The sequence below is a fragment of the Ischnura elegans genome, chromosome 4 (genome assembly GCF_921293095.1).
Source record: "Ischnura elegans chromosome 4, ioIscEleg1.1, whole genome shotgun sequence".
Taxonomy (NCBI): Eukaryota; Metazoa; Arthropoda; class Insecta; order Odonata; family Coenagrionidae; genus Ischnura; species Ischnura elegans.
The window spans coordinates 77357072-77382824 of record NC_060249.1 but is presented as its reverse complement, the minus strand read 5'-3'; the positions used below and the strand labels follow the sequence as shown (position 1 = coordinate 77382824).

At 36.9% G+C, this 25753-nt stretch overlaps 1 protein-coding gene across 3 annotated transcripts in view; it reads left to right on the top strand.

The window, feature by feature from the left end:
• The window catches only part of LOC124157683 (roundabout homolog 2-like), a 984420-nt gene that overhangs the window by 69258 nt on the left and 889409 nt on the right, over positions 1-25753 (top strand). For 2 of the 3 annotated variants that reach the window (XR_006864642.1, XM_046532622.1), the window contains exon 2: positions 18129-18200. The exons of the other annotated variant lie outside the window; for it this stretch is intronic. The gene's annotated coding sequence lies outside the window, so the exon portion shown is untranslated. The remainder of the gene's footprint in view (positions 1-18128; positions 18201-25753) is intronic. 3 annotated transcript variants of the gene reach the window in all.

Here is a 25753-nt window from a genome sequence, read left to right as displayed (position 1 = left end):
TTTCTTGGATGCAGACCTGCTTTAGGTTTTCTTAAAATTCACTTCTATTATTATGACGGGTGATAATATATCGGTGATCAGTGATTGCCCTTAAAGAGTGCGGCTTTAAGTATTTGATTCATTTGATAGTCCACATTATTGTTTTCGTTTATCTGATGGATTTAAATTACTCTACCAATTGCTGGAGTTGGGGAAAATGGTCGTTGAGAATAATGGTTGAGGAAATTACAGATGTATAAGAGAAAAAATATTTTTAACATATGACTCAAATAGTAGAATCAACTGTTATCAATTGGCTATGACAGCGTTATCAAAAAGCTTAACTTAAGCAAAATTTTAAATCGATGACCAAAGATATATTTTTAAATTATTGAAATGCCCCAGTAAATATGTCAAAACTATATATAAACTAGTAAATTGGTATAGTTAAATTTTAAAATGAAATTCTTACAAGGTGAAACTACACTGCAATAAACTAGAGCTTGGGAATATAGCAATTTGGTGACAACAGATTGAAGTGGAGAGCTACAGTGAACCTATCTCACAACTGATAAGGTTCGACCTTGATCTTAGTGAGGTCACCTGATGAATGTCCTGAGGGTTAGCTGGATTCAGAAAAGCCATTTTATGCCTGCAATGAGTTCCTGAAATAAAAATGTCACATACGTATCTTATCCTTTTTTTCGTTTCGCTTAGTTTGACTTCAAAACTCATAATGCACTCAATTTGTCACGCACAGTCGTAGTCCCAAGTTCTGGGGAGACTACTTGGTTGTTCGCTAAAAATAAATAAAGGACTTAGCAGACCGTCCTTTAACTTTCGACGTCCCCAGAAGTTTCTCTTGATTCTTCGCGATTTGCGGCCGCTGCGAGGCCTGGATGGCGGCGGAAATCGACGGAGCCGTGTACAAACTTGGTCGTTAGATGTCAGTGTATGAGCGCCCCCAACCTCCGTGTCTCGAAACTTGGGGGCAATCTTTACTGCAGCAGCAGAGCGCGTTGCATGCTGCTGGGGACGAGAGACAGAAGCGGTAGTGGGGAGATCACACGAGCGGACGAAGTAGCCGTGTTGACATGACGTGCGCGGAAGTGGCGCATCCTCAACCATCTACCATCAGCAGCGACACACTGAACTGGAAAGGGTCCAACGCCCAATTCTCTCCCTATTTCTCTTCCGCTGGGTAGCGCTGCAAGATCGCCAGTTTTTTTTTTACTCCGTGTTTCGGAGTCCGTGTCTGCTCGCAACGGTGGCCATGAAAATAACCCTTAATCTGCTCTTTCTTGTTATTGATGTGGACAATATAATGCCGAATAGGCAAGCAAGGTCGTAGTAAGGGGAGAGGGGGGTATGGAGTTCGACCCCCTCCCCAAAACGCTAGGATGATACGGTTTTCAGCCTGCCCCTCCCACTTAAGCCCCCTGCAGTAACGTACTCCTCTAGTTTATCCTATAATGCTTTCCTTCCCTTTTTGATTCCCCCAAATTCTTTTCTGACCATGACCATGATATAAGGTCCCTAATAGATAAAGAAATGGCATTAAATTTTTTGGAGTTTACAAACCTAAATTTTTGGAATTTGATGAATATTTTTCCTTCTTCTAAAGTTTGGCCTTATTAGCACCCCAAGAAATTATATAAAGTACACTATCTTTACCTGCATGCTGACCAAAAGATGCCAGCTAAAATTTTAGCTTCCGACTTATTATTAACAATAATTTTAGGATGAGCGTAAAATAGTTTTGGCATTTTCAATGCATAAACTGTAGGCATTATTCAAAGTTTATTCGTTTTATCCAAGAGGTTCTACCTTAAGCATTAATCTTATTTCTGCTGAGGAATAATAAAATACCATTGAAGTAGTCCGAGTATAGAAAAGAAATTAAGAAATAATGCTAATGATTCCTTTTTGGAGCTTAAAGTTTTAATGAATTGAGAGTCAATAAATTGGGATTTTAAATCATAGATTCTGTTTTACTTTTAAAGCTGCCGTCTATACATTTTTCTGATTTGAATGGAGAAAATATTTGCTTAATTAATAGCTTTATCACTTCAATCACCACCAAGGAATACTCAAGCTAGGACTACGTTTAATTTACTTGCTTCACATTTGGATAAAATAATCATTGTTGTAGAATTCGTTGGTATTCACATTACATTTAAGAATGGAGTCGTAGAATCCTGTACCTCTCAATAATGTTATTCTATATTCAATTGGTAATAGCTCAGTTTTTAGCCTCATAGAACCTAAGGTTTTAAGGTTTCTTCTTGCAAATGCTCTCCGAGTTAAAGGTAATTTTTTTGTCTATAGTAATGGAGGTACACTCACCAAGTTAAAGTGCCATAAGGACATTAATAGTAGAAATTGAGTGCAATGCGCAAGAATTCTAGCTCCTGGTTATAATTTTATCCCTGTATAGCACCCGGGCCCAGTGAGCTGAGACTTTTTCAAATAGTCCGTGAATTTGGAGAAACCTTTGAAAGCAGGGAATATTACCTCCATGATCATTAGGAAACTCGTAGAAGTGGGTCTTGGGAGCAATTTCACCCAGAAATAGCTGCATATGGCGTGGAGTGGCGAAGAAATGAACTCCCTATCGTAAGTGGAATTGAGTAAGTATACCTATAATCAAATACACTCCGTTTCTTTGCAAAAAATGGTCTCGGTTCCTGTTTTCTCAATACCATATGGTCTTTTCGTCCCGAGATCCAACACTATCTTCCTCTTACTCCGCTGAATCCTGCGCCTTCTCGTTCCTTTCCTGCAATTCTATTGCCTATCTTCTCCCGTATCGCACAATCGGCTCATCAATTTTCCTGTGTAAAATTAATCGCGACGAGCGATTTTGCTCCCTCCTACAATCAGTATTAAATCCCAAATGGCTGGTAATATTGGTCTGGTAACCTTTTCAATACTTATCTTAAAAAAAAAATAATTTGTCTCGGTATTTTTTCAGAACTTTTATACATGATTTAATACGAAAAATTTACATACAGGAAAATTTAGACTCCACTTGCCTTGAAAATTTCATGACGATAATATCATTTTTGAACTAGTAATACGTGATGAAAAATGATAAAATACGTCCGTTAGAGTGATGATTCCTCTTTAGAACCTATATCATATTATTTGTTTTCGATCCAATTCGATTTTCTTTCGATACTAATAAAATATAAGACAAATACTTAATAGATGACTTGGATAGGAATGGATGTTTGATCATCGTTTCCAACCTGCTTCGATTTCCCCCATGAAATATTCCCTTCAATTCTGATGTACCTTTTTAATTGCGACTCTGATGAGGGCTCCGAATACTCGTACATGAATCTTAATGAATTGTTTTATTTATCTTGTTGCTTCATCGCAATAGAAATCATAGCGTTGGCATTTAATTTAGTTGTATCCTATCAATTTAATCGTTGCAAATCATACGATAGTGTTGGCAGAAATATGATAGTGTAGGCGGAATGAGCAATTTACGGCATTGAATTTTGTCATTTTTACACTCATTTCCTGGATTATGTTCAAAATCAAGACTGTCTCCCCGGATAATTTTATGTTCTCTAAAATTTCAATAACATCACTAAATATCGATTCCACCTCGCTTTGCGTCATCTAGTGTTAGGAATGTGATTAAGAAAATAAATCTCCGTACATAAAACAGGATACATCGATCCTTATGTATTTTTGCTAGATAGGTTGTTCTCTCAGTTGAATCCCGAATTTTCATTGGAATTGCCTGGAATTTATAATTTTTCATTCCTGTTTACTGGTGGCGCAAAAGGCTAACATCCATTTAACGTTGGACACAGAAGTTATGGGGTGCTTGTGGGCCGTGGCTGGATCGAAGCAAAACAAAGCTTTTACCGATCCATTGTGTACCTCACTGGCTTTCCCTCCCGCTATCATGCGTTGTTTATTCTGTCTGCTTCCCGAGGGCAGGGCCTTTCTCGCTTTCTTCGTGCTAACTCTACCGTTTTTCCTGAATTTAAAAAAAAGTTATCCCTTATGCTTCTCCCATCCAAATTATAATTACTTAAAACATTGCCCTCGTGCATGAGAAATTGCGAATAGAAATTCTACGCTATGCTGCTTGGAGAGACATTTTCGTCTTACAATTGGCATAAAATTATCCAAGTGCATCTATTTTTGTTGTATTAATTGCCGAATAAATTTTTTAACGCATATATTTAGGTGATATTTTGCGTCATATTGTCCTAATAACGTTAGTTGCTGCATGCTTTCCTATCCAATTGAATCACCTGGCGCCGACTTAGCAATCAAACTTAGCCAATCATCACTTTCCATTTATTATCATTGCTGTTTAAAAATCCTAAGATTTGTTTGTACTCTTCATTCAATTCTCCTGTCAGCTAATCATTTCACAGCAGTATATCCTCTATTTTAGATCCTTCTTACCTGATCCATATATTTTATTCTAGATCATCCTTTTCCGCTCTTGCAATTTACTTGTCCTTCAACAGTTCTCTTCATCAGGATTAATTAAGATATGGCTTCCGTGATCTCATCTTTGTTTTCACTTGGCTTCTCTCATACAATACTCAATACTCATCACACTTCCTCATTGGTCAGGGGATCAATCCATTTGATCTTCATAATTTTTATAGCACCACATTTCGAAAGCCACTACCCTTAATTTCTCCGTTGCTGTCATTGTCAATGCATCATTTCCGTGCTTTCAATTAGGAATAAAAATTAATATTTGTATAGTTTTCGTTCCATCCAGACCAGCATGCCGCGTTGCCGGACTGGAATGGAAGAGAAAAGAGATGTTCAAGCGGAACAACATGAGCGGCGTTAAAAAGCAACGTTGGTTTGCAAGAAGTATGTCTTAAAACTTCATCTCTCATGTTTGCTTATGCTCCGCCTATGATGAAAAATTAAGTATTAGAGCTTGTGATTGATTAGAGAATGATTTAGGGGAAGGAACTGATTGAATTATTTTATTAAAAGTTGTCAGGTGAATAGGTTCATAGTTTTATGATGAAATTACAGGGCTTTACTATTCTAGCAGTCATTGATTAGTTTAGATTACATCATTTACAGCAAATCTCATGCTTCAGCTTTTCAATTGAATTTTAAAAATTCTGTTCCTTTTGGATAGTATTTGGATTGATAATATCGACTACGACAGTATAAAATCCTCCATGAAAGTATAATATCAGATATTTTTACGCCGGTTGACTGAAATATGGTCTATGTTTCGAGGTATACTCCTCCCTGTAAATGATTATTGATGAATCCTAATAATGCTATTATGCTTCTGGAGGGAACTTATGATTTTCTTTAAAATTTCATAAATAAATTAGTTGAGGTAGTGTTTTGTTAAAGTGTCTGAGGAAGTTAAACCTAATTTTATTTTTGTTTAGTAACATTATTAGTCACCGAATTTTAGCCATAATGCATAATATTTTCGAAGTAATGAAGTGAGCAATTATGAGCCTCGTTTTAATTATTTTAGGCAAAGCTTGTCTACACTAGGTGTATGGGGGATGTCAGATAAGTGATGAATTATTTAATTTCCCTCTCTTTTAATTGAAGTGGTCTTGAGTCGCCCGTACCTCGCCCATTAAAGCAATTGCTTAAAATGAATTGGTTTTGAATTATAAATAATTTATCATGAAAACATCGTCGTTAAGCCATTAACAGAATTTATAGTTATATTAAATTTGCTATTATTACTGTTGGTGTTAGTAAGTCGTCTCGTTTGTTTTCTTTCTGTTTTTTAGAGATATTTACCTTGAATTTCTTGACAACAGCATTCCTCGATATGCCAATGAATCCCCTTATGTTATCCGGAATGTTCCAGAAATTTTAATATACGTTCTCGAGTATCGAAAAAATACCCGCTGAGTCCCAAAAAGACAATTCAATCTTTGAGAAAGTTTCATTGCTTATCTGCTTTCGTGATCTTCCTTGAGATAGTAACAACCTGGAAAAATCAGGTGTACGCTGTGGATGTATCCCAATTCGGAGGTGAAAGGTATGAAAAGTTGTTAAATTTCATACATATTAAAGCTTTCTCTTGAAAATCAAATTGGAATTGATATTTTTTGTTATGATTGATGAAAATTTGATTCTAATAAATAGTATACGCAAATAATTTTTTGAGTTTTGTAATAGTTCATGTAACTCTTATGAGCTTGGCGACTCGGATATCTCACTGAAACTTTATTTAAGCACAGATATCATGTTCAAAGACTCAGAGAAATGCCACTGAACATCTTCGTCTTCACGTGCAATTTGAAAAACTCAGTTCCTCAGCCAATGCGAACTGAGGAGTTTTCTGAGTTATCTGGGGAGCATTCTGTCTTGTGACTTATTTTCTTGTTTTTATGATATTTTTTGTTTCACATTATAGCTGAATTTTACAGAAATCTGTTTATGGCTTGAATCCCTGTCACGTATAATTTTATACTTGGAATACCTAGTACTTGTCGTAAACTCTAGATTAATCTTATACTATGTCATACGAATATTTCCTTCCCGAACCGTGCTTGTACCAGGCGATGTTTTCCTTTGTATTCTGCCGCGGATATTCGGTTTGTTCCTGACGGAAGATCGAGCGATAATCGCTTTTCCTTTGGAGAACGCAACTACCCTTTATTTAATTAATGTTTACCTGTGCGTCACGACTCTCTTCCTCCAACCATTCTTACGTTTCTCTTCTTCCACCTCGAGCGGAGTAGGTATAATCCGCTTTCTCATCCCTCAAGTCTCTTATATCCCTTGTCCTCTTATGGGGATCTTTGCCATCCGTTTCCTCTGTCCTCTTACAATTTACCCGGCCGGATTCCTCTTCGCCCCCAATCTCATATTACATTACACCGTTTGTTTTCCACTCCATCCAGATTATATTCCCTCCTCCTAACCCACATCTCAAAAGCCTCCAATATAACGTTCTCTATATCCCCTTTCTTAAAAGAATTTCCTGGACCGTGCTACGTTACCTTATCGGATTCCCTCTCTTAATCTTTCAGTTTGGCCCTCGCTTATGGTCCAATGCAATTTGTTCCCCGAGCCTTTGAAGAAATATTTCTTCTCTCTCCTGATGATATGTTTCCCTTTACTCTCGTGTGGCGGCGGTTGTGGTTGGTTGTGTGGCAGCGGTTGTTGAGTTCTCTATATAAGCTTTGGTTGGGTCAAACCCTATTTCAACTCGTGAGAGAGGCTTCTCCCGTCAGGCGAGCACGAGGGTTGTGATTTTTCATCGTTCCAGAAGATACTTATGAGGAACGTCAAGAAAGGAAAGAGGCCTATTACTCGTCATGAGTGAATTTATTATGCCGCCGATTTCGAGTGTTATTTGGTTTGGTAAAACTTCACTGATCATGAGATCATGACCTTAGAGTTTGGGATTTTGCTTTGAAAACCTTCAGGAACCTTCATGATTGATGCTTAGTTTATCGGCTAAATAAGGATTCTGGCGGAAGGTTTAAGTAATTTTAATTGAGAGATCTTATATTACGGATACAGAAAAGAATAATTTTGGAAAATATTATTCTAGGTGATATTCGATTGTACGTAATCGATTGAGATAAAGTTTTAAAATACTCTTTTTAAATGAAAAAAGACTTCGTAACAAAAATGAAATAATTAATTCGTACTTTTGTGAAAGATATTTTGCCTCGGGAGTTGAATGGGCTCAAGTCTTTTCGTCTCAGACCACGCCTCTTCATTATTTGTGGACACTGCCGATATCTAAGTGAGACCATGTTGTTTGCAGATTGCTTGTCGGTGAGTCCAACAGGGATGACTTCGGCGAATAATGTGGAGACGAACTCAAAATAAATATATCTAATTAGCGCTGACATTGTTCACAGTTGTGCATTAGGTAGCCTATGATTTGAAATTTGAAACTTTGAAATTTTTTATTTCACTATCTTGGCGAAACTATTTATCCCATTCCCATTATTTTTCTTCACACCTAAGGCTTTTGATCGTCTTCAGACAAGCTGTGGGTGTACTATCTCTGAATTGTATGGTTTAATGAGAAAGAAGGTGCGAAGTCATTGATTAGGAATTTGGCCTAAGGATAACTGCGGCACAACGTCCCCTCAGAAAGGTATGCGTTAAGAAAGGTAAGAGTTTTCCGCAGGCCGATAGGAGCGCCACAAGCTATGTCGGAATTATTTTCCTCGTCCCATGGTATCTATTCCGCTCCGTGGAATGAATCGAAGTCACATAAATAATTATTACCACTATTCGTACGACCGCTGAAAATAACTTAACTTAGTTAATAATAGCTGACGTAACTTTGTGGAAATCCTTTATCCTAGGAATAGAAGAAATAAAAAATTGACCATTTTCACATCGTAATTTATTGTGACCGACCATTGTTTCATTCGTAATAAAACCATGATTGGTCACACTTAATTACCGTGTAGAAATAGCCAAGTTTTTATTTCTTCTATTCCTATGAAACTAGACTTAATGAAAATCGGAAAAGGGCGAATGAAACTAACAAAACGAATTTTACCACCACGTATAGAAATAATGACCACATTTGCAGAACTTGGCGAAATTCGTGTTTTAAGCAATGTAAATGCGCCGAGTTTTACTCAGATGTTACCTCGCAAGTTGTTGCCTTGCTTGGTTCACTGCGGAAGTTTTGAGCTCGCAGTTGAGCGCGTATATCATCGCCCTATCTCTCTGTACTCATAGTCATTCTTGCACGGTTTCAACGGCGTTGCTGATGAGATTGCCATCGGGCGCGTGCGTGAAATTCACTCACCTGCCGAAAGTATTCCTACAGAAGGTCTTTCAGCAGTTTGCACGTACACGCGTTTCCCTTTAGTGCCGTGCAGTGCATCAAGCGTGATTAAGAGTCGGAAGCAACCCCGGATCACGCATCCTCGCGGGCTCTTCTTATCGCTGGCTGACCCGTCCGTGGGGCGTGGGATTAGCCTACTTTCGGGCCAGAGGCGCCGCTAGTGGGATCTTCCTTTGTACTATCTGGGCGAACCACTGCTGCGTATTTCCGATTCTCCTGGATCTCCGTACGCCTCGCCTCTCCTCTGTCGATGCCGTGTTGATTGGGAGGAGCGGTTGTTTGCCGTGTTGCGCGTTATTAACTCGGCAATAATTGGAATCCTGGTGAGCGAGCCCGTATTCATTTTGCGTGGCATGGAGATAACATCCTATGGAGTGTGGTTCTCAAGGAACCATTTTCTTCAGTTCAGACTTAATAATGGTTTCTCCAGTCTAAAATATCTTGTATTTATTTAAAGTTTAATACTAAAATGCTATAACATTTAAAATCTCGAGCGCATCGCTTAGGATAAAAGAAATTCTTTTAGCTGTGTTGAATGTTTACACGACTTAACGATTCTTATCATAAAATAACACTTTTATGTATTGAAAGTCTATTACATTCTACTCTAACTAACTAATCTAACTAACTAACTAATTAATCTATTACATTCTACTTTATTCCTTATTATTCTCTGTATTTATTATTATGAAATACTACTTCATTATTTCAGCAATATTTAGGTGTGTAGCATAAATTGCTCATTAAATGTAGAAAAAAGGCGACACTTAAGCTACCCTGACAGTAGCAATCGAAAAAATGAGTGTGTCTGAATTTTATAAATTTACTTTTTTGATAAAAAATAAATTCATCATCTCAATTATAATATTTGCCGTTATTAGCGGTTATTCACTGACATGGCCGGATTAATGGAGCTAATTTATTTATTTTAACAGTAATTTTAAATTTTCGTCGCCTAACATGCGCGGCTGTTTAATTTTACTTCAAAGACAGTTGCCGGTTATTTAGGTGTGAATACATTTTACTCAAGTCTGGTAAGCTTTTTAGGCATGACTCCGGAGAAAAACCTAAAACCAGAGGCCAATCAGTACAAAGAAACAACACTTGGTCAGAAACAAATTTAAAGAATATCAAGTCTCTTGTCATCAGTGCATTGAAAAAATGATAATTTCTTATCATTGCTTCTATAAATGCATTCATGCTGCAGTTAGCATAAATACATTTTTAGATTTCGTGAAAAAATTAAATAATTCAACCTTCTTCCGTTCAAGTTTTATGTTTCATTTATTGCTGTATTAATGGTTTGTCATGAATGGCTCATACAGCAGAGTGTGGATATGTTTTTATACGTTCTTTTAGGAGTCCCCGTAGTTAATACGCCGATGTTTCAGCTTATGAATGAATGGCATAATTAAATTTTCTTCATGAAAATTCATGCTTGGGAACAAAGTGCGTTATGCTGGTGGTCCTTTAAAAAATGTGTCACAAATGAGTTCTCAATTGAATATCCTTATAAATACGATCACATGTACACATAATGGTCACATGAATAAAAATTGACTAGCGGTGACTGAATTTCTTTTGACGGGTCCGTTAGAAAATATCCTTGTTTATTTACAGTGTTCAGGTAATACCTTTTCTTATTTTATTTGACCAAATCAAATTACCATCTATCAATCTCCAATCCGGAAGTCTTGGCTGTGTTTTTCAAGAAATATCATGCAATTTTGTGGCGTATCTTATCTATTAGCCTATAAATCGTTGTTGTACGTTTTATTTTTTTCTAGTCAATTATGGTCATTCTTATACTTGTATTTTAGAAGTAGATGCGATTCAGATATCAATTTTGATTGATGGGAAAAATATCACTGAAAAAAATTACAAATATACTAGCTGTTCATGCTTTTCGATGGGAATGGGCTGTAAGATATAAAAAGATAATTTCTCGAAAATTCCAGGCTAGTAGCAGCGAGATGAACGAATATATTCTTTGGCCACCTGAGATATTAAGACTGTCCTGAATTGGATATACCTGTCACGAGAGAGTATCAATTGAATTTATTATTCTCTCATTTTCTCTTAATCTGTCTTTAAAAGTATTTATATAATTAGATAGAAAAATATCTATGGAAAAAATAGATTATTAAATAAAGATGAACTTTTTATTTTTTATATGTTTATGTGTAATGTTTTCCCGTCCATAACATAAAAAATGCATGTATCAAAAGCAAAAGAAATTATGCGTCAAGCCGGATTGGATACCAAAAAAAATCTTGTACTGTTAGCGTTTCAATAACAAAACGGCACAGCGGCAAAGGAACCATAATAACAAAACACAATCTTGAAAAATATAAAAGTAACTTACGCTATTCCTGAATATGTAAATAATCATAATATTTATCACTGAACTTATTTAGAGGAATTTACAGGTAGAATAGAGAATTTATAGGATAAGTTTAACATGAATAAATAAGTATAATATAACCACAGCTGAGAACCAACCCTGCCATGGTAGGGCTTTTGTATGGATCTATTTCTACTCAGTGTATCGCCCGATGTCGTCATGCATGTTGCATCGGGTAGATAATAGGATATCTTGGATTAGAAATTTATTTCAAAGCGATCTTTTTCTTTCAATAAATGATGCCCTTGAAATCAACCACTGTTTTATGTTGAACTCTATTAACAGCTTGAAGTTTCGTCTTTTTATTTACTTTTCACCCATATTCGAAATAAATTTTTCTTGAATCATAACATGCTGCCCTCAATTTAATTGAAAAAATGTGAAGTCAATCAATTCCTCATGGAAAATTTGCGGATGGCGACAAAATAGAATCAGCTAGAGCACGTGTCTGGGCTGTTATGGAAGAGATTGAAAAAATCCGCACTCCAGATTAGGAAAAAAAGCAATTCCGCTCCACCCGGGGATCGCCTGCTTGAAGACTCTTCTGGTATCTAATTGAAAAACCTTCCACGAAAGTTAAACATTTAATCCTCTCAAAGATTTTATTTTCAATTCGGAATTAAATCGGTTTTCAGCGTCTCGGTAAATCACTGGAGTAGAGAGCGAGATAGGAAAAAGTTTAGAGACGCTTCGCTTTTGACTTCCGAAAGCATGGAGGAGAGTGGGGTGCGGGTACTTCAGTGAAAAAATGTGTAATTAAAAAATTTTTTTTTCAAGAAACTACCTCGAGGATTTTCTTTGGTATAAATTTTTCTCCTATCGCTTTCGTCCTCTCGGGCCACGCTGCTGTTTCCAGTGTATGGCGAACGCCTCCAAAATTTCATGTTTTTCTTTCATTGAATTTGAAAATTCAAGCAAAAACCTGTCTCTTCCTTGCGCGTGCTGCGACTTGAACGTACCCAAGGAGGGGATAAGAATTGTTTTTGGATGGAAAGCTCTTGAAAAGATCCTTTTATGCGTTTTCATTTTTATTTTGGCCTATGCATGGAGACAAATTCGGTTCACAAGTAGTTTTCATCCTGAGTGATCTTCGAAAAATATGTATTTGAAAAATTGTTTGCTGGAGTAGTTGCCTACCCGCTTTACTTGGCTCTCTGATCAGATATCCGATAATTCTTCACTTATATCCTTTTTGGCGTTGGTATTTCTTGCTCCTATACGGCATTCTTTGAATGAAAAAGTGTCGAAGCTTGATAATTTTTTTCCGCCAAATCCTCGAAGACGGTAATTAAAAAGTTTATGCATCGCAATATGATCACACGTGTCAATAATAATGAAAACGCATAAAATGATATTTTCAAGAGTTTTCCATCCAAAAAAGTTCTTATACCCTCCTTGGGTTCGTTCATGTCACACGTGTCATTGACTCCCACCATCTCGAGCGTTATCCTTATTTCATCGAAGAATTTTGTGGAAGAATTTTCTTTTATTCTCATTTTCGGGCTACTTCATCAGCAATTATTTCGCAAAATTGGGTGTAGAAAAATTTTCTACAGTTTCTAACTGCAGTGTCGTAACTCTACTGCTCACATCCGACGTGAATATGCTTCACGTATAAAATTTCAACACGCATAGCCCCAGTTCTAGATTTATCTTTACCCGTAATCTCTTTTGCAGGAAATAATGGAATAAAACTTTGTTAGGTTTACTATTATATTAATGTAATTAATATATAATAAATATATTAATTACGTTGACCTGAAGATGTAACTACGTTACGAAACCCGGGTCGTGCCCATATTAATAATATGGCGAACCTCTCAAAGTTTTATTCCATTATTTCCAATATGGAGAGGTTCACAAAGTCGAGCCTGGTGTTATCAGGTATATCTTTTCCAGGAAATTTAATGCATCTCTTTTACACCCTGATTCTTCCTAATTAGGGTTTGCGTGCATTAACTTTGACCAAACATTCATCCATCTTTTCATGTTTTTGCGGTGAAAGCTACCTGCCTTTATCGCTGTTTATTTAAAATTTCTGCATTAAATTGCGTATCACTTAATTTTAATTATAACTAATATGATCAGCTATAAGTTTGTTTTCTTTTTTCCTCTAAGTAATTCAGACCTCAATGTTGGTGTTTTTTTCGGGAATTGCTGCGAAGGTAACATTTTCTTGCTCAAAAAAATAAAAAATAGTAAGAAAATGTTACGCAGCAATTCCAGAAAACAACCACCAACATTGATTAAAGAAGCTTTGAAAATCTTCATACGAAAATATTTCAGACCTCCATTCCCTGAGATACATGTTCCAGCTGCACCTTCTCCCGTGAAGGAATTGTCATATTTTTACTAAATTAGTGCAACTGTTGCAAATGACATTCACGGTTATTATTCTGCGTGGAATTTTTATCGATTTTTAATTTCTCTTTACATGCAAATAGGACTTAAATTTGGAAACCGGTAAAAATCAATGTCTAACAATGAATCAGCCAGCATGGTGCTTGATAGAAATTAAAAGGCTAATGAAAATAACTTGGATTGGGGTAGGTAGGCAAGTACCAAACGGTCATAATGGAAACAGGAATACCTGTATAATTTAGTTTAAAATTTAATTTTAAGGTAAAAGTAAGATAAATATTCTATTTATTCAGCGTTATATTAGCAGCATACCACAAAGACGTGCCAAATATGATATGGCTGGTAATTCGGATGAAATTTGCGAGATTTTACCAAAGAATAGAGTGTAAATATTATAGTTTACCCTTCAGTTATGAAAGAATCCTTTCGATAATCCAGTCATTTCATTTACGGCATGCCCTTAAATTATTTGCCAATAAGCCTAGTTATTGTGTTTGTTTGACGTGCTTCGTGTCTAAAAACGCAGGCGATATAATTACTACTCCACACTTAATATATTTTCGCCGTTAAATTTGTAATGAATGCATTTATTTATATATTTTAATAACATTTTTCCTTTTTGTGTGCCAAATATGTGGCTTAAGTACGGTTCCAACTTAACTGCAGAACTTAGCATGAAAATAATATATATTTAACAAAGACATGCTCCCCTCACTCACTCCCAAATCGAAGATTAGTTTAAATAGAGGAGAATGTAGATCTTATCCGGCTAAGCCGCTGGCTCTTCAATAGGCCTCTTACCCTACCAAAGCTACATCGCACGGCAGGGATTTTGCTTGGAAGTGTTACTAGGCTTCACTCGAATTTCATCCCATTACTTCTAGATAAGTAGACATTAGATCAACTCAATAGTTCACCACGCTCTTTTCCTATGTTATGTCTATCATTTATCCGAGAAAGGCTATATTCGAGTTTTTTTTTCACATTTGAGGAAACAAATATTTTTCGGACATGCATCTCCATCTCTCGTTGCGGGGCTTGTGCTTACTTGCCGATGTCCTTAAATCTCAAATGCACTTAAATCTGCGAAAACAGCCTAATAACGATATAAAACCACCAATCTATCTGCATCTAATAAATCTTCACTTAGGTGGACTTCTAGTTCCTTATTATGCGGTAGAGTAATTTTACCGTAGTCGTTTGGTTAACGTCAGTATACGGACAGTGCGTTCAAAGTGCAATTGGAATTTCCATTTAATAGTTAGAGTAATTGTAATTAGATAAAGAAAGGTGAACTTGATTTTTCAGTCATAGCAGATATTTTAGCTAGGATATATCCGTACTTTATGGACATCAAACTTTCGTGATGAGGGCCTTAGGATATCCACATTCACAAAATTACTTACCAACCCGTGTTCCACGCACTGTTAGAGATATTGTAACCAAAAGTTTAAGCAAAAGAGGATTCTTAAGAAAACAGATTGGACTCGTAGGTAATGGTTTTAACATCTTTTTTGGCCTCTCATTGAGGAAAACCAACTTTAGTTATAGCCTTGATGCACGAATTGACATGAATAGATATAACAGTGGAGCGCATATTTCGTTAAATTTTTAAAATCAATTTTATCTAAATTTATCTGAAGGGAACTAAAATGTGCGGTATCTTTCTTGTGTACATAATCTCATTATTTACGAAAATGAATACGGCATTTATTTCTCTTCGGGTACCCCAATGGGAGACTTCACCAATTTTTTTTATAATTGCGATTGCTGATTGTAATGGAGTATGAAAAAATAAAGAGCATAATTTTGCCCGATCCGTCCGTCGCTTTTTTTCGAAAAATCGCCGGCCTTATCCCTTTCGCAGATAAGTTGTGGACGCGCTGCTCACCGATTCTCTGGTATTCTTCGATGTGCTGCATGGGCTCGAGTAGTTCATTGCTGTTACCATTGTTGCAGCGATTACTTCTCTAAATGGACGATTCTCTCTGAACGAGTAAACGAATCGGAAGTCAAGTGACGTCATCAACTCACGAAAAGTGGGCGGCCTGTTTGTGCTTATATATTTTAAACTTATGAGAGAATTATGTCATTTCTTGTATGACATACCTGCAATAATGTCATCGTCAACAGTCATAGATCCAGTGTTAATCATAACTACTTGGTTTTTATATGAACTGTGGAATATTCTCCAATCATTATGAAACAATCCAATTTATATCAGTGTTAGTATCCACTTAACCAGACACAGTTACTATTATGAGAGAATGGAGATGATTTTTTGTCGTAATTTCTCTTTCCTCTCTATTTTCCTCATTATTTCGATGGAATTCGATTTCGGGTCTGAGTAAACGACCTCATTGTATCTTCAAAATCCTCCCTGGCCCCAATGGCCCAGGTTTAAACCTGGAGAATATCTGGGGAAAAGAGAACGCGAGGTCACACTCTCCTGATATTACCCAAAGGAAAACCAATTTTACATTCTCCTTTATGAAACAAAAATATTGGTCGCTTGAGTTCTCCTCGAGTCGCGGGCCAAGCGACTGCACTGCCCTCGGAAGCGTGTGCGTACGCCAATGGGGCCCGCTGCCCCCTTGGCGTCTCTCTGCGCCCGCTGTTTACCCGACCCACCCATCCATTAAAAGGCCGATGAGCCCTAACACCCGAAAGGCAATACCGTCTGCTTGAGTGGCCGAGGTAATCCTGGGGAAAGGATGTTGCCGGGACGGTTCACGCGGCAACAGACGCAGGGTGGCGGCGGGCTCCTCTGTCCTTCCCACGCCACCCTGCCTACGTATGCACGCCTCCGTGGACGCGAAACGGCAATTGGGAGGGGAAGAGGTAAGGAAATCGGTTGGGGGAGGGGAGTGGCACCCACGGTTTTCGGCTCCTCCGTATTGGCCCGCTCAGAGGATTTCGGGAGCAAGATGGGATGGTTTTTGTATGTGTGTATATATACTCGAGAGAGAGAGTTGAGCTCCGGAGCTGTAACCGTAAGCCTCACTAGGTGGATTATTCGCATGGGAATTCGGATGGAAGGAGACCAGTTTTGGGAGTGGTGGGTGGGAGTAGGAATAGTATAGGGTTGAAGGGAGAGGGCGATGGGGCGAAAGGGTGTCGAATAGGGATAGGTTCGAAGAGGAAGTCTGTGGCTCGGCGTGGATAGCTGGGGGGGGGGGGGGTGGGTGCCATTGTATTTTGTATTAGTGCTATGGGCGGAGTGATCCTTGTGGGAAGGCGGAAATGAAAAGCAGGCGAGGGGATGGGAGTGAGCCAGTCTGTTGCGGAGTAACTACTGGGAGGGATTTGTGTGGGGTGTTTTATATTGGGCGCTCTTAAAGAAATCGTATTCCGCTGGTCATAAGACGATTAGAGTTCAAGCGGGATGTTATCTTTTAGCCTAAGGGAGCGCAAGACCTCGGTATAAATCGTGGGGTTTTAAAAGTAGTTCAAGCGATTGGACTTTAATCGTTATACGAAAAAGTATACGATAATGTTTCTGTTTATACGGAGGGATGGTATAGAGTATAAAAACGATTTCTTTGAGTATTTTCATCAACACGATAGATAAGAAGGTATATAGGTAGAGACAGACCGTAGGTAAAGAGAAAACCCTTGCAAAAAAGATGCGTTATTTTATCCCGTAATGTAGCTTTATATTCATGGAAGCAGTATTATCTACCGTATTCAGGGAAGATATGTATTGCCCAAATTTGCCTCTTTTTGTGATCAAAAATTGCATGTGGGTAGGTTTATAAACGTATAAAAACATTATATAAAAGCAATTATCCTTAATATGAGCGATGAATTGAATAATCATCCATTGAATAAATGTAAGTGTCGGTCCATTTTTTCCAAACAATACGCAGAAAACTATATGTTCTTCAGATTCAATGCTTGTATCCGGAAAGTATTGTCTCGTGATGGTAGCGGTTTCAGCGGGTGAACAACCATTTCAAGGAAGGTGGTTTCATAGCGGCAATATTGAAGAATTCAATAAAAGTGTACTTAAGTTTTTAAATGTCATACTGTTTGAAACGTAGCGCTGTCTACACTTAATTACGTTAAAAAAAATGTGTTAAGGTAACAACATGAAGACTTCACGTTTTCTTTTTTTCGACTTTCCTGTCCATATAAAACAAAACCACTACCTCATGACTTCAGAACACTTGGAACACATTTTGGTTCCTTTTCAGTGAATGCTCTTTTTTGTATTGTTATTTTATTCGATACTGATCTAGTTTTAGAAATTTAAGCGTAGGGTAGGTGAGGGAACTTTTACACGAATTTATCTTTAATTAAGTATGTAATTTTTATGTTTTAAATTAGGAAATTCTAGACACTGTTGCTTTATAAAACAGTTAGTAAAGTCAAAATTTGTGTATTAAGTTATCGTCCTATTTGCGTAAACTTACTACGTTCCCGGGTCATGTTTACGCGACAGACATAATTCAGCTGCCTCTTGGAACTGTTTCCTAGTGAAATATAGGATTCTATTGATTGTAATTTTTTATATTTATTTCGTATTTAATGTTAAAAAAATCTAAGTTTACTCTATTCATTTTTTCATAGGTTACGAGGTGTTTGCCGAATAGAGGGCACTTTGAAGGGACGATAAAAGGAATGTTTATGGAGACAAGATCGGTGAGTTATTACTTAGTGTATTCCAATTATTTAAATACTTTCTTATTAAGATGTAGGAGTTTCCATCGAGTAAATGTCACTGTTTCCGAAAAATAATGTCATAAACATGCTCTTTTTTCACTTGGATAATGTAAATGCTAAATACAAAATTACTTAATTTTAATGAATATTTTCTCTTTATGACTCAGGATACAGAGCTAAATAGTTGCTTTTGTTTTTTCAAACCTTAATTTTGGCCCTTTGATTTAAATGGAAAATATTCCCGCAAGGATTTGCCAAGCCCCAGTTTCTGCTTTGTTGAAGATAGTGGAGGAACACTGGTCGGGGATTACGCTAATTCCAAATAATGAATTTCTCGCGTGGGAATAAAACGGCAGTTGAAGTTGGATGAATATAAAAGGGTTGGAGATTCGTATAAAGTGGAAGAGACTAGCTGAATAAAGTCCAAAGTAGTTTGCCTTTGTGGAGATAGCGTCGGGCACGCGCTTCCGTATATGTTGCTGCTATTTTTCACCCTTTCCTCTTCCTCACGAGACAGTGGTTCGGGAGATGGTCGTGGATTTTGCGTTCGTGCTCCGGGGAATGGCACCGGGTGACTTGAAAAGGGAGAGGCCAAATAAATTCTCGTGGGACGGCAGCCGGAAGGAATTTTCCGCGGTGGAATTCCGAGAGTTCTACAGGTGTGCGAAATTTGCATAGGTTTAATAAAGGCCATTATATAAGTCCTTCCTTCATCTCCATCCCCCTCACGCTAAGTGTATATTTTTATTCTCGGGAAACTCCTCCTTGGCCAAGATCCCTATGGCGATCTAAATGTGTCTGGCGCGGTCACATGCGAGGCATTTGGCTCTGGAATTCAAAATTTCATTTGAGAAGAGGCAGGGCATCACCCACGATCCGATTTTTGTCCCCCAGGAGACGTACTCATGAGTGTATTCAATTACGGTTAAATTACGGAGGCGCGGCGTCGGGCCAGTTGAAATGGGCGTATATCACCCGCCATCGTGAGCTCACTCCGATACCAGCAGTACGGCAAAGTTAAGTGCCCTTTTACCGCAAAGGAAAGGGCAGAAAACAATTAACAACTTGAGAATTGCTGTACCTGGAAGGTACCCGTTATGAATATCTAATGCGTAAACTGTTTTGTTCTCTCTCAATGAATAGAACGTGTTAGTTCCTAAAAGTGGCATATTCAATGTGACTTACGATTTAAAATAGATTTATGGGGCTTTTTTATTTAAAAATTGAACTTTCAGGTATACGTTGTTAAAATTGCATTTTTTAACATCGCTGTATCATTTTAATGGTAGTGAATTCATTTTAAAGATGTATTTTTTAGTGCGAAAGATCCACAGCGATGTATTTTTTTAGTGCTATAATTATAAATCTATTATTTATCTTAAAAGATGTAAAGGAACATGTGGAAAGTTAAACGCATGAAAATTATAGAAAAATATTCTCCATAGAAACTATTAAATTTTTTTAGTGGAAATCTCACTCCTTAAGAAAATGCAAAACGTTTTCAATTTGATATTATCCTTATATGCGTGCTAATTACACTGCATTTAATATTTCAACAAAACATTTGCTCCCCCAAGATTATTTTCAGTAATTTAATATAGCTTGTAAAATCAGAAATATGATTTTTATATCAAAACAAATATAAAGTATATATATCTATATGAAAATATTATTGTTTTCAATCTAAATGCCGTTATGGAACGCACGTCTGAGGAAAATTAAGGAAATCTAGCAAGTTGCAAGGGATGGAAGACACCTCAAAGAATTCTTTTAGTGAGAACACGGTATTTCGATAAAACAGCAAAAACAACATTGCTCAGCTACATCCATTTTTACGGCTTCCGGATCATTCCGAAGCCCCAAAAAAACAGAAAGTGAGGCACACTCCTAACTTGTATCTCCTTGGCGGGTATTGAGTCCCCACTAAGGCTGGAATCATTTGAAGTCCTCTTCCAATAAACCTTTATGAGGAAAATATCCCACCTTAGAGTGTTGGCATGGTTGAAATTAATTGAAAGTTACCATTGAAAATTAAAATATTATTTTTTTCTTGCGCTTTTCGCCTAAGGTCTTCCAATAATTCGTTATAATTTCACATTATGTTGATTTTCCATCGCCTTAATATAAAATATTCTTATATTTTGTTGGAAATGATGCGTAACATTTTTTCGCTATTCATATTGCTCTGCAATTGTTCAATTTATTCCTTTAGTTGTTCTAATCAACTTGAATGCGTTCCTTTTTTGGTCGGGTGTTATTTCAAGTTTGTTTATAAATGAGAATATGGTATAAAATTACAAATAGCATAAATTTGAAAAAAAAAAATCAATTTCCATAAGAAAATTGGAGTGTACGAACTTTTATTATACTTTAAAAATTTAAATTGCGGTTCCTCATTTTTTCTCTCATCTCTTTTGCCTTATTTTTCCAGCATGCTAAAATAATAAATGTGATAACTACATTTTTATTTAACTGACACAGAGATATTTGCATTATTCGTGCGCGATATGTCAATATTTGCTGGCTAATTTTATTGAGCGTTTTCATCATAGATCGTAACTAAAATGTAAATCTGAATTCTGAATTTTTAATTTTAATGTCAATATTATCTGTCATTATATGTAATTTTGCTAATGTCGTTATTGACATAGCAAACTTGCATATGGTATGCTAAATTTAATTGTCAATATACTATAAAACTCAATTTCGACCACTTGCTCACTCACTCGCCTATACAAATGTTTGGCGTGAACGAGACGAGATACGACAAAAAGTCATAGAACAAACCTTTAAAATCGTCTGAAACCGTGGGAGAAATTTTCAAAACACTAAAATTTCTATTTTTTATACGATGGCAGCGATGTGATTATTAAAAGGAAGGATAATGACCGAAAATTGTAACCACAACTTTGTTTATGTAAACAAAAGAAGCAGAAATGAAATAAGAAAAGTGAAGAGAAGATGAATGCCCAAAATCGAAAGGATGAGAATGATAAGGTAGGAAATTTAATGCTAAAAATAAATAATGTACTACTTAAAAAGTCAAATTCTTTATAACTTGTTTCCATGTAAACAATTATTTGTTTATACCAAAGGTTATTGATGAATTGAGTGAACTACAATTTGCAGAAAGAGCTGCAGTGATATAGAAAAGGAAAACAGAAATAGGTGCTATAAGGAATTGTGGAGAAAGATAAGATAGCAAATTTACAATGTAATTGTTGAAAAGTGAAATTCTTCATGGAATTTCTACATATGGACAATTCCACGCGGGCATGTTTCCTATTATGATCGCTTAAAGCTCGATATTCTCAAAAAAACGCTTTTTTAAGGAATAAAAAAATATAATAAATTATATTTATACCCTGAAATGTAGATAATGAAGCAAATAATTTAGACTCAGTCTGGCTCATAGCAAGTTTATTTTATTTTTTTAGGTCCTTAAGAAAAAATTGCTTGGAGAATGTATGGTATATTGTAACTTATAGAATACATCGTTATACCAGTGAACGTGGAACTACTATTTATTCCTAATCTAGCCATTGGAGAAAAAACCCTTTGAGAATTTGTTGGCAATGTCAGCCTGAAAGAATTGTGACCAAGAAATTGGGTGATTTCCCTTTTGTTTTCTAACAGTTATACCACGATTTCATTTTTGAATATTTGATGCAGAGAGATGATAAGCATTTCTATGATTCTATAGGGTTATAAAAGTTCTGTCTTATCGACGACTTATTATTCTGCAATCGATTCAATCAACACTTAATGCTACTGCTCATATTGATTGATATAGACCGATATTTATCGAAGAGGCTTGAAATTCGATGTGCCTAAATTAAGAAGGTGTGAGTGTTTTCTCCTATTATTGGTGCTCATGGTCTGAGATTATGTTTTGACGGGCCTTTGAGAAGAAAGTATCTGTGGAAACGATAAAATTTCCACCGTGCTTTTTCCTTGACAACTAATATTACCCGAGAGATCTAATTGGCTCTTCCCGGCTTCGTTACTAGTTTCTTCCGATTTTTCCTCAACGTAATTCCCGGTACACTCGTGTAGATGTACCTCGTGCTACCATGGCAACCAAATTCTTTTCATAGCTTGATTCGTTTACGGATGATCAGGCTGTGAATTGAGTTGCGACTGAGCGGAGTAGCGGACTTGCTGAAATTTTATTGGCTCTATTGTCGAATATTAACTCTTAATCAACTATTATTGGATTTAGCAGGGAAAATTTTCCTGCTGTACGTTGAGCGTAATCAAGGCGTTCCGTGATACGCTGCGAGTTGCATTTGCGTAGTTCAAAGAGCTAGTATGACGAGTTTTCCTTTCTCACGTCTTTTTCACTTTCTCACGTCGAGTGTATGCATAGGAGTGATTTCATGTATGCAGATTGGGAGCGAAATAACACTTTTTGAAACAGGAGAGCGTGAAATAACATTTTATTTAGATTAATCTAGAATCAAATGAATATTATTACTGTTTAAAGCATGAAATGAGATTGTAATAATACATAGTGAGGAATAAATTATAACAATCAATTTGATTTAGTTAGTGGATCTTGAGTTTGACGAGGCTAAATAACCGAATTTCAGCTTAGGTCCATAAGTAATTAAATGGTCGACGGAAGTATCCAACGTAAAAAAAGCTGTGTTTCTAAGGATGAGTGAAAATATTTGATGAATACCTATAGGAGTGCGTGACATATAGTTTGACATATAGTGCGTGACATATAGACATGGACCCATGGATATAGTTTCCATGAATCAAATTTTATATCGTATACAGTGGAACTTGGTTATAACGGCATCGGCTGTAACGTCAACTCGGGTTTAACGTCACATTTTATACAGACCAGCCGAAATTGAACATTTTATGTTGTACGAAAACCCGTTTATATCGTCAACAAATATTGCGCCGCTCGGGTATAGCGTCAAATATTTTGCGATTCTTAGGTTGCAAAAGTGGTAGTGTGATTGTATTACGTCCCAAAGTTCATAGAAACCATGTGTAGAAACATCAAAAGCAAAAACAGGTCACAAGCTGGACGTTGAGCAGATGACGGGATGCAACTCTTTTGTTTAATTGGTTTCTGGAGGGAGCGGGGGCTGTCCCGCATACCTGGGTCTTATCCCTTCCCACTCCTACATTCTCTAAGGTCACTGACACAGGCACGCTGTATTATATTGTATTCACTCAGATTTAAGGCTGCTTTTTTATAACGTCACTCGGATATAACGCTAAAAATCTTCTGGTCTCTTTGATGACGTTATAACCAAGTTCCACTGTATTACACGCATTTGAGACAAATGTCACAGTGCTTAGAACTCTCGATGGAACAATAACGGCAACTTACAATCCTCATATCATCACTGCTATAAAACCGAGTTGGATACGCATAACTAAGTTTATAATAATTTAAAAATATTTTTTCATTTTTAGGTGCCCGTTGTAAGTAATTGTAAGTGCTAATTATGATATAGAAGTATCAACATGATTCTAACATCCATATTTTTTACTGCAAGCTTAGTATTTTCTCGCGTCATTCATTCGTATGCATTGCAGTGTCAGTAGATTTTGAGCAAGATAATTTATTTGAATCAAAAGAGCGTCGAAGAAAATTTTCTTTGCATTTTACTGAAACTGAATGAATGTTGTTGTCGCATAAACTTATGAGACTCCAAATTACCTATTGTGAACATTGGAGTCCTGGAGTATATGATTTGACCACCAGGCACTTTCATATGGAGCTATTATTTGCAGCAGGAATCACTTCAATACATGCGATGTATGGGACTAGATAAATAATTGATTCATACCCATACATGTTTGATGAATATTACTCAGAACATTGGCCATTATAGATTATTTTGGAATCGGTATCATTAGTACAAAACGGTCGATGTGAATGATGCATTCTTGGATGCCGTAAGTTTCTGAAGCATGGCTATCTCGAGCAAAGTGCCGTCATTGGTAGGGTAACGGATATTGCATGCATGGTGAGAACTTATTTCGGCCTCGTTATTGGGCGTAAAACTGTGGTAGCACCTTCATGTAGCTGAGTGCATGCTGGAAGAAAGATATTAACTCGTAGGGTATTGTGCAAATGTAAATGAATCACGACGAATAGGACGAATTTCCTCTTGCTCGACTTCTTCAATCGAAAGCTTGTTTATGGTTCATTTGTAAAGGATGATACGTTATATGTTTCGCGGATGTTAGAAAAACATCCTTCGGAATGAATTCATGTCGCGGTGGATTGTATCTGGCGACGACACAAGCACGTCTCTTCTGGATTCTTTCCCCGTGGGGGGGAGGTTACTCCAAGAAATGAAGTGCCTGGAGGATTGGACGCGCGCAATCAATTATTCAACGCGGAAAAAGATGACTTTGAGGTCGGTGGAGAGAATTGCTACAAGCGAGACTTGGAGAAATAATGAAAGTTTTAATGAAGAAGAGAATGAGGAGCGGGAATAATAGGTGGGGTCCGTCGTTGGTTGTATTTTCGCATTCACTGGCGACTGCGCACTCGTCCTTTCTTCAGACGGTTTTATCAAGCATCGTTTGTAGGCTGTGTTATTATGTCGCTCCGTAACAATAATTATGAATCCACTTGCATAAATAATGGCTTACCCAGCCAGTAAAACTTAAATTGCATATTTTGAATCGAACGCATATTTATTAAGGTTCATTTGGTTTCAAATTTTATGCAATAATTATTTGGTTAACAAATACTTACCTTTGATTTCAAAAGTATTTGTTGTCATCCACGGAATGAGAACATTAAGTATTGGGTGACCTTCCAGAATTACATTGTTCTTATTTACGTGCGTTTAAGTTTTGGGTTCCCGATGAATAAGGGTTTGGTGGAAAAAAGGGTACGCCGTGGTGTTATTTTGATAAATTTCAAGTCAAAGTAATCTCAAAGTAATTTTCAGGAAAATTTTATTTCAATGTAGGATCTCTACTGAAAGAAACCGGATAATACTTATGTAAGATTTAACACTTTCCCGGCGAACAACATTTATAAACCTTTTCTCGGGGTACCGCGCGGGTAAGATTATATGAGAGCGCCGACGATTCGGGTACCGACTCGCTACCCATTCTCACGGCTACTGAGAATGGAAATTAGGAATTACAGTAGCCGTGAGAATGGGTAGCGAGTCGGTACCCGAAACGTCGGTGCTCTCATATAATCTTGCCCGCGCGGTTACCCGAGAAAAGTTTTTACGGATAATACTTGCATATGCTTATAAACTAATGCTATGAACAAGTATCCGGGAAGAATGCATATTGTAAATTACTAAAGCAGAAATATTCTAAGACGCTTAAACCCCTTTATTCTCCCTTTATATCCTCTTTTTTGAAGCTGCGCCTTACTTAGCTCTCTGTGATCCATCAATTATTTCTTACATACCTATGAATGCCACTTATTTGTATGTTGCTGGAACACATTGCTCGAAATATAAACACAGCCTTTGCTAAAGGCATAGTATTTGTAATTTGTGCAGCTTATTCATTGAGGTGATATAATA